This window comes from Adiantum capillus-veneris, chromosome 26 (assembly GCF_014529385.1).
Source record: "Adiantum capillus-veneris isolate H3 chromosome 26, ASM1452938v2, whole genome shotgun sequence".
NCBI lineage: Eukaryota > Viridiplantae > Streptophyta > Polypodiopsida > Polypodiales > Pteridaceae > Adiantum > Adiantum capillus-veneris.
Window position 1 is genome coordinate 63082327 of NC_140956.1, and position 10515 is coordinate 63092841.

Here is a 10515-nt window from a genome sequence, read left to right on the forward strand (position 1 = left end):
GGGATGCAGTATTGGTTGTGAGCAGCATCTCCTGGTCTACTCTATCTTTCAAGGTTCACTACAAGAGGTACTTCACATTAGCGACACTCGCAATGCGACGCTCAAAAGTTAAAATCGATCCACGGCGTCGCTATGGGGATCGCTATGAGCGTTTCTATTTTGTTTGTTGCATAGCGACGCCTATAGCGACGCCGACATGGGTAAGAATAAACCGAGAGCACCAAAAACTCAGATCTCATATCTGAGTTTCGATGCTCTAGCGAAACACGTAAACCTGCGCTCTCTCTCTCTCTCTCTCTCTCTCTCTCTCTCTCTCTCTCTCCCCCCCCCCCCCCCCCCCACACACACACACACACGAGGAGAGGAAGGAGAGCCAGGTATGCTCCTTCCCTCTCATTTCTCTCTCATGTTCCCTTCCCCTTTTTCTCTCTCTCCCTCTCACACACACACATACACACACATTGTGTCTTTGAGAGAGAGAGAGAGAGAGAGAGAGAGTACACACATGCATAAACAAAGAATGCATACACACACATTGAGAGAGAGAGAGAGAGAGAGAGAGAGAGAGAAAGAGAGAGAGAGAGAGGGAGGGGAGAAGACGAAAAGAGAGAGATAAGGGCAGAAAACAAAGAGAGCGAGAGAGATATATAAAACAAGTACAGAAAATATGAAATGAAATGTTATATTAAGATTTAGGGTTAGGTTAGAACCCTGATAGCCATTGTGATTTTGGTCCCTGTTTGATGTCATGGCTCAACATGAGCATGACAAGATCTTGTAATTTTTTAGGTTGATCAATATAATTCACTCATAATCGTGAGTTTTGCTAAAAAAAAAAAAGAAGATTTAGGGTTAGGTTAGACTTAAAATTACATTTAAGATTAGGTTAGCTTAAGATCTAAGATTAAATTACATTACATTTAACTTATATTTAAATTTATGCTAAATTTAAAATTAGGTTAGACTTAAGATTAGGTTACACTACAAGAGGTTGTGTGCTCTTGTGACGCTGTTAGCGACGGAAATACACTGGGGTTTTATAACCCCCGGCGTCGCTAAAACCGTCGCTACGAGCGTCGCTACGAGAGCGTCGCTATATGCGTCGCTATGGGCGTCGCTATATGCGTCGCTATAAGCGTCGCTATATAGCGACGCTCATAGAGACGCTCATAGCGACGCATATAGCGACGTTTACACAGAAGACTATAGCGACGCTCATATCGACGCTACAGAGCCATAAATAGCGACGCTTATAGCGACGCCCGAGAGAATATTTTTTTGGTGGCATGGCATTGAATGCCCTGCCACCCATCAACCATATTGTACTTGATTCACTTTTTAAAAAAAGTGCAAGGGTAGATAATAGACCCAAAATAGTCACCCACAAGACGCATTGTTTGCAAAATTGACAATTGTACACATCATAGGCAAAATGAATTGATTGGCAAATGTAATAATGACAATTGTACAACATCATAGGCATAAAGAATTGATTGGCAAAAGGAACTGTGGTGACAAATGTAATAATATACATGGTTCAAAAAGACGTATAAAATCCGTCTCATGATACATAAGCTATGAGAAACCCTAAACTAATGCTATCTAGCTACGGCTAAACTGACGTCGTCTAGTCAGACGTCTCATCGCGTCCAAGCGGCGTATCTGTCGGATTCTGCAAAAAAAGACAATAAGACAGCTTTCAGTAAGTATAAACATATAACGACATTTATAAAACAATACAAAAAATAAAAAAGAGTAAACCCTAATACAAACCATGTCGCCGCGAGAACTGAGAATGTCCATCAGGGCGTTTAAGCCCTTCCTGCCTGCGTACTCGCGCTCGTACGGTGTGGGATCACGTCCTGTCATCGACCACTGTCAAAACATACAAAGATTTCATTATGTTAGAACTAAAAAACTCATAAACCCTAAACTATCGAACATAAAGAGCAATGTGAAAACACTTACAAAATCGGCCTCAAATGATGCCCATCCACCGCTCCCCAAGTGGTTCGAGCTCCCTGCCTCTACTCGCGCTCTGGCTGCATCCTTTTGTTGCTTCCACTTGTCGGGATTCTCGCGCGCTGCTTTCTTCGCATTCTTCCAATCTTCTTTGGCCAGCCAATCTGGCCTGTTCCACCCATTCTTGATTGCTTTTTGCACTTCGGAACGCTTGTGTTTGCAGTATTCGCGCATTCGAATCTTCATCAGGTCTTCATTGAAGCGCTGATCCCGTGTTGGAACGGGAAACTCATCATGAAGTATGCTGATGACTTTGTTTTTTAAATCACTTGGTACTTCACTCCATTTGTTTAGTATGTAGTGTCTAAACAGCTGAGAGCAAAGACCACGCATGCGCGAGATCACCTTCTTGCCGTCATCATCCATGATGATGCCGCCGCTGATGTCGACGGAGTAAGGCAAGCCCTCTGGCCGGTGACGCGTGAACCTGGGTGTCCCGGCAGGGGTCTCTAGCGGCGTGTCGATGGGGGTACGGACGTCAGGTGTCTCCACCGGCGTCTGGGCCCCGAAGCGAGGAGTGTCGAGTGGGGTGGCTCCTGGCGGAGTAGGTAGAGGTGTGTAGCTTCTAGGAACAGTCAGCCGTGCAAAACCTGGCGTAGATGGCGATGCTGTGGCTGGTGTGGGGGCGGGCAAAGAAGGGGAGGGTAAAGAGCCTCGTCGAACACGAGGCGGTGTGGAGGCATCGGTGGCGGAATCCCCACAACAACCGCCACCGCCACCACTAGAGCGCCGGTGTCTAGACGAGTGTGAAGCTCGTCTCGTCGACGCCGAAGCTTCGGAGCGCGCCGAATGCTCCGAAAGAGAGGGAGATGCGGATGGAGTAGGAACGCGCGATGATGCGCCAGAGCGATGACGCTCCACGTACCACTGTCTCTGCTGCGGTGACAAAGAAGAAAGAAACTCCTCATCATCCATACCTGCATTAAACACACGAATATTTAAACTTAATATTGAATGAATAGAGTAGACAATGACGCAAAGACCATTAAATACAATGACGTAATGACGCATATAAATACAATGACGCAATGAATTGAGTGATAGAAGAGGCAAGTCGAAAACTCAGAATTTTCAATCAAAAGATGTGAGCGCGAGTAGAAAAGAGCGTTATACACCATGGAAGGTACTTAGAGAGCCAGAGCTTTTACAACACGGAGCAAAATTGTTCAAATACAATATTTGTGGCTTTAAGAGATCTCTCTCTCATCCTCGCATAACTCAGCATAACTTCCTATATCTATATAGAGCTCTCCGTTTAAACACATATCCTCTGTTTCATTTTGTAGCTCCTCTGCATGCACCCCATATAGAGTAGTAGCATCTTGATGCTCGTCTGGCACCACCGCAGCGGCTTCTGATTGAGCATCTTCTCTGATCTCCTCCATTGATGTCGTTGTGATTGGCACATGGTAGCCTTCATACGTCCTTGCACTACGAGGGGCTACCTCTATGACGTACCACCAGTTTGATGTAGACTTTGTAGGATGAAATATTACCTGCCAGAGCCACATAACTTACATGAGAGCTTTCAAGCACATAACTTGTAAAAGGGGGATGTTAACTATTTACATACTTACTTGTTCACAATGCTCGGGTAGTACGAAAGTGTCTCTTAGGTCAGTCCATTTCTTAGTAGAATCCACCTCAAGAAAACCAGACTCTCCTCTACGCACAGTAGCGTTGCGACCCTCCATGATTATCTTGAACCATTGCACGTCGAACAAGTCGACAAAAAATCCTCTGTAATCGATCCTCAAAATCTCTTGCAGCGTGCCGAAGTAAGTGAGTTCCGCCACCACAGGATCTGCATCAGAGGAACGTCGTCGACTAGACTGTTCAAATTTTGCCATGATTCCACAATCTTGAGTAAAACGCTTTTTGTCGATTCGTTCCACCCTAAAATGTCGACCTTTACACCATGCTGCTGTGTATGACTTATACTACAACGAACAAAGATTATGAGTGGCCGTTCAAACGTTTATAAATAAAGTCACTTGCTAGTCGTACATTGCAAACTTACCTTGGTCGCGCAACCCCGAGAGTACTCCCACTCTTCTTCAGTCACTTCGTCACCGCATTGTTGTGCGCTTTTCAATTGGTTGTGCAACCATCTTAAGCTCATGAAGGTTGGTAGGCTCTCCAGAACCGCTGGATAGTGCATCGGTGGTCGTCTTCCCCGTCTACACTCGATTCGTGCCCTTTGTCGCTCTTGCTTTGCATCCTCATATTGTGAAATCCACTTTTGCATCACTGGATTGTGAAGCATGCAAAATCGGTTGATTTTAGCCTCTAGATCTTCCGTCATCTTCTTCTCAACACCGAGATTGCACATGACAATCCCAGATATGCACTCATCATCTATGGTTTGCCATAGCGTGTCCCGGGATTTATCAAATCCGTCTAGCCACTCTCCAATGTACACTAGGGACTCTGATACCAACCAACCTTCTGCCATGCTACCCTCCGGACGTGCCTTTTGACGCACATATCCCTTAAGCGTTTTCATGAAACGCTCTAAGAAGAACATCCATCTCGAATGAACTATGCCAGCTATTTCCACCTCATCAACTATGTGAACAAGAAGATGCACCTGAATGGTTAGCATTGTAGTAGGAAAATGTTCCTCAAACATGCACACAAGCTCCGAAGCATTTAGTTTGGTGAATGGTATGGAGTCTATGTTGATCTCCTTTTGTGAGATCCATTGCACCAGCTTTGCAAGTTTGTAGATTGTGTTACGGATGTCGAGAGACAAACATCCCTCAATGGCAACCGGTAAAATAAACTGTAAAGTATGTGCAGCAATGATATTAAAGTCCACATTTTATGCAATGATATTAAAGTCCACTATGAACGTACCTGACACATTTTATGCCAATCGTGTGACTTCAAACCGGTAAGCTTTCCTTCTTTAGTAAAACACGTTCGGAGCGAGTGCATTACGCCAGTGGGGGTCCGCAAAGATCGAATGGTCTCTTTTACTTTGCGTTCTTGGGCTCCTGTGAAAATCCATGGTGCTTTAGGGAGTTTTATCGATCCATCAGACGCTGTTTGCGGCCAATATTGCTCCATACGATCCACATTTCTAAGGTCAACTCTGGCTCCCAAACTATCTTTCTTGCCGGTCAAATGGTCCCATAGTAGATTACCCACATTCTTGAATATGTGCATTGGATCGAGCAAGTGATTGATCATGAGTCGGGGCCAGTATGGTAACTCGTACCATAGAGATAGTCTCTTCATCCCTGGAGGCAATCCGTCATCGCACATCTCCTTCTGCTCTAACCATGCTTGTGCAGACATCCTTGGTGGCTCTCTTCCCAAAAAGCTATCGCGTAACACATGATTCTCTGGAAGATACGCTTGATGACCTTCGTAGATTTGCTTCTTCAGTGAGGGTGCCCTACGTGCATTCAGTCTAGGTCCACATGTGACACATGCTCTGTATCCGCTTGTTTGAAGCCCTGCATGTATACACATTATAATAGATCAACTATGGGAAAAAACAAGATTTACAGTGTCTGAGTGAGGAGTGTCAATAGATCACCTGAGCATTCTGTTAGCCCGGGATAGTCATGCATGGTCCACATTAGAATGCCTCTGATCAAAGCATTCCGTCGTCCTGTGTGTCGGCTCATATCCACCACCTCTATGCCAATCCACAATTGTTGTAGCTCTTCCTATAGTGGACGAAGATACACATCCATATTCCCCACTTTATATCGCCCTAGCACAATCAAGCTTAGCCATAGGTGCCCCTTCTTCGTAGTCAACCACGCGGAATGTTGTAGTTGACGATGACAACGGGCCATACACTGTAAGATGTTGATCTTTGACCAAATGGATTTACGCCATCCATAGCCAGGCCTAAGTGCAAATTTCGAGCTTCCCTGGCAAAATCCGACCATGTTCCATCTATATGTTTCCACGCTACGCAATCTGCAGGAATTTGTAGCACACCATCCGAAGATTTATTCTCCTCATGCCATGATGCTAGGGCGGCCATGGACTTACATTCGAAGAAATGCTTGATGCGAGGAAGCAGAGGGAAAATGTCGCAAAACCTTTTGTGGAATTCTTGTCCCGTGGAGATCTACTCGATATCTTTCGGAATCACATTTCGGACACTTCTCCATGTCTATGTATTCCCCTCTGAAAAGAATGCAGTCATTAGGACAAGCATGGATAGAATTGTAATCCATCCCCAAGTTTCGCAAAATCTTTCTTGCTTCATCTCGGGAATCTGGCATCACATTGTCAGCTGGTAGTATGTGCTCTTTTAGCAATCTACAGAACATAAAAATATGATACAGTCGTGTAAAAATCTATCAGATCATTATACATTTAGAGTTCTATTAAAGTAAACTAATTGTAATAGATCACCTGAAAAGCGCTGTGACGCTAGTGTCACTCCATCCAAACTTTGCCTGCATGTTGAGAAGAACCAGGAGTGCTTTCAATCTAGACATACGTGCTCCATTATACAATGGCGTATCAGCTTCACTTTTCATATCATTATAGATAAGCCTTTCTGAATCCATGATCGTCTCGATCATTTCATCAATCTCGGGCTCAAACATTGCCTCGTTGGGAATGTGCTCTGCATGATCATCCCCCGAGCTGTCAGAGGCTACATCTTGTGGCCTCACATATGCTGCTTGACCAAAGCGCCTGCGAACACGTCTATTGGGTTGCAAGATTGCTGCTTGTTGGCAAGCGTCAGAGTCCGACGAGTTATAATTGGCAACAACTCGATCTATAATAGATGGATCGAACTCGCCAAATTCGCGGACGTGCTGCAAAGAAACACGTCTTGTCCGTCGCACAGCATGCTTGCATTGATTACAAGGACATAAGACCCTCGTTGAGAGATAGGTGTTTCGGTTGGACGGTCCCACATCCTCGTCGCTACTCATAATGAGGATAAAAAACTTATAACCTGGACAACAAATTTAATATTCTATTGGCATTCTTCGTCTTATCTCTCTCTCTCTCTCTCTCTACCTCACATTCTCTAGTCATGTCCAATCCCCGCACACCTCGGTCTAGAGGTGCACGGAGATCAGAACCACCGGGTTATAATCTCGTCTTTATTGGTCAATACCTATATTTGTGGGTACAAGAAATCTACACACCCACGTCTACATGATACTGCATGTAGTGGACAAAACCCCTTTGCCTCTTCTCTAGCTGTAGCACTTCACAACATCTTAACATCTTTTCACAGTAGATCTTTTCACTGTTCGTCTAACTCTAAACCCTAAACCGTAAGTAATTCTTGCGTGGACTCGATCTAACGTAAATAAGCGTAAATCTAAATAAACGTAAATCTAACTAAAAATAAAGCTAAATCTAATTTAACGTAAGTCTAATGACTAGAGGTTGTCTAGATGGTCATTGTGTCGGGGATGTAGTGACTCTTGCCGCCCTGAAGATCCACCTTCTTCCCTATCTTCTGAAGACATTTCACCAGTACTTTTGGATCGACGGAGCCCACCATGAGTGAAGGCAGCAATACCCTATATTCCATTGAGGGCTTTCTTCACCCGCTTCATGCAGGCATCGCAGTCTATGGAGACCTAAATCTAATCTAATATAACGTAAATCTAAATCTAGCTTAAATAAACCTAATCTTTAACGTCTTTTAAGATAGTTTCCTACGACGTTATAACTCTCTTCTTCTTGTGTGTGTGCGCATGTGTGGATGTGTGTGCCAATAAAAAGAGATAAATGGTATAACCTTTCTATCACCCATGCCAAGTATGATAGATTGATTATGCCATTTCCCTCTTGAATAATAGGTCTTGAGTTCAACTCCTCGTCGGCTAGATCTTTAGGTCTTTTAATTTTAATTAGTTTCCTACGACGTTAAATTAGTTTCTCTCTCTTTCTCTCTCAATGTGTGTGCGTTTTTTTGGATCGTATGCATGTTTTCTCTCTCTTTTCCTCTCTCAATGTGTGCGTTTTTTGTTTATGCATGTTCTCTCTCTCTTTTCCTCTCTCAATGCGTGCGTTTTTTGTTTATGCATGCTCTCTCTCTTTTTCTCTCTCAATGTGTGTGTGCATTCTTTGTTTATGTATGTGTGTGTGCGTTTTTGTTTTTGTTTGTACTCTCTCTCTCTCTCTCTCAAAAACACTATGTGTGTGTGTGTATGTGTGTGTGTGTGAGAGAGAGAGAGGGAGAGAGAAAGAGGGGAAGGGAACATGAGAATGAGGAGAGGGAAGGAGCATACCTGGCTCTCCTTCCTCTCCTCGTGTGTGTGTGTGTGTGGAGAAGAAAAAGAGAGAGAGAGAGAGAGAGAGAGAGAGAGAGAGAGAGAGAGAGAGAGAGAGAGAGTGAGGGAGAGCGTTACCTGCTCCTTGCTTGAGGGCGCCGAAAAACTCAGATCTGAGATCTGAGTTTTTGGGCGCGCTCGGTTATTTTTTTACCCCAGTCGGCGTCGCTATGAGCGTCGCTATGAGCGTCGCAAATTTCTTTGTAAATTTGCGACGCTCATAGCGACGCCGGGATTTTTTTTTTTTGAGCGTCGCTTTGTGAGCGTCGCTAATATGAATAGCCTCTTGTAGTGCTAAGATTTAAATTAGATTTAAGATTACATTTAGGTTTAGGTTAGATTTAGGTTTATGTTGATTTTAAGATTAGATTGGATTTAGATTTACGTTAGATTTAAAATTAGGGCAAGATTTAAGATTAACTAGATTGGATTTAGATTTAAGTTAGATTACATTTAGGTTTAGGATTTAAGATTATAGTAGATTTAGGTTTATGTTGAGTTTAAGATTAGATTAGATTTAAATTTATGTTAGATTTAAGATTAAGGCAAGATTTAAGATTAGCTAGGTTAGATTTAAGATTAGATTAGATTTAGATTGAAGTTAGATTACATTTAGGTTTAGGTTAGATTTAAGATTAAATTAGATTTAGGTTTATATTCAGTTTAAGATTAGATTAGATCTAGATTTATGTTAGATTTAAGATTAGATTTGGGTTAGATTTTAGGGCATGTCAATGAAGGCTTTGCCCAAAGAGCAAACACTAGGTACACAGCAATATGTATATTCCCATCAGAATCTGACACCTACTAACTCACCCACTAACCATGTTCAATCAGCTCAAAATCACCATATGTTCAATTAGGTTAGATTTAAAATTAGATTTTGAATTTAGTTTTTATATTAAAGTCTACCTTTGGGATTACCAAAATAAATTAGAGTTAGGCGAACGGTGATCCCTCTCTTCCTCTCTACGGATGCGAACTTATGTTGGAAATCTTTCAACGGCATGATAGTCAGATTGGAGGCCAACATGTAATGTGCTAAGGAATCCCTCAAACAAGGATCTGTTGTGAAGAGATGTTAAGATGTTGTGACTTGCTACAACTAGAGAAGAGGCAAAGGGGTTTTGTCCACTACATGCACTGTCATGTAGACGTGGGTGTGTAGATTCTCGTACCCACAAATATAGGCATTGAGCAATAAAGATGAGATTATAACCTGGTGGTTCTGATCTCTGTGCACCTCTAGACTGAGGTGTGTGGGGATCGGACATGACCAGAGAATGTGAGGTAGTTTACAGTGTGAAGAGAGAGAGAGAGAGAGAAAAGATGAAGGATGCCAATAGAAGACTAAATTTATGTTCAGGTTATAAGGTTTTTACATTCACTATGAGTAGTGACGACGATGCGAGACTATCCAACCGAAACACCTATCTCTCGACAAGGATCTTATGTCCTTGTAATGAATGCAAACATACTGTGCAACCGACAAGACACGTTTCTTTGCCGCACGTTCGCAAATTTGGCGAGTTTGATCCATCTATTATAGATCGAGTTGTTGCCAATTATAATTCATTGGACTCTGACACTCGCCAAATGGCAGCAATCTTGCAACCCAATAGATGTGTTCACAGGCACTTTGGTCAAGCAGCATACGTGAGGCCACAACATGTAGCCTCTGAAAGCTCAGAGGATGATCATGCAAACCACATTCCCAACGAGGCAAAGTTTGAGCCCGAGATTGATGAAATGATCGAGACGATCATGGATTCACAAAGGCTCATCTATGATGGTATGAAAAGTGAAGATGATACGCCATTGTATGATGGAGCACGTGTGTCTAGATTGAAGGTGCTCCTGGTTCTTCTCAACATGCAGGCAAAGTGTGGATGGAGTGACACTAGTGTCATAGTGCTTTTTAGGTGATCTATTACAATGTGTTTACTTCAATAAAAAACTCTAGATGTATAATGATATGATAGATTACTTACACAAGTGTACCACATTTTTTTCGTTGTGTAGATTGCTCAAAGAGCGCATAATGCCAGCTGATAATGTGATGCTAGATTCCAGAGAGGAAGCAAGAAAGATCTTGCGAAACTTGGAGATGGATTATAATTCAATTCACGATTGTCCTACCGACTGCATTCTTTTCAGAGGGGAATACATAAACATGGAGAAGTGTCCGAAATGTGATTCCAAGGGATATTGAGTAGAT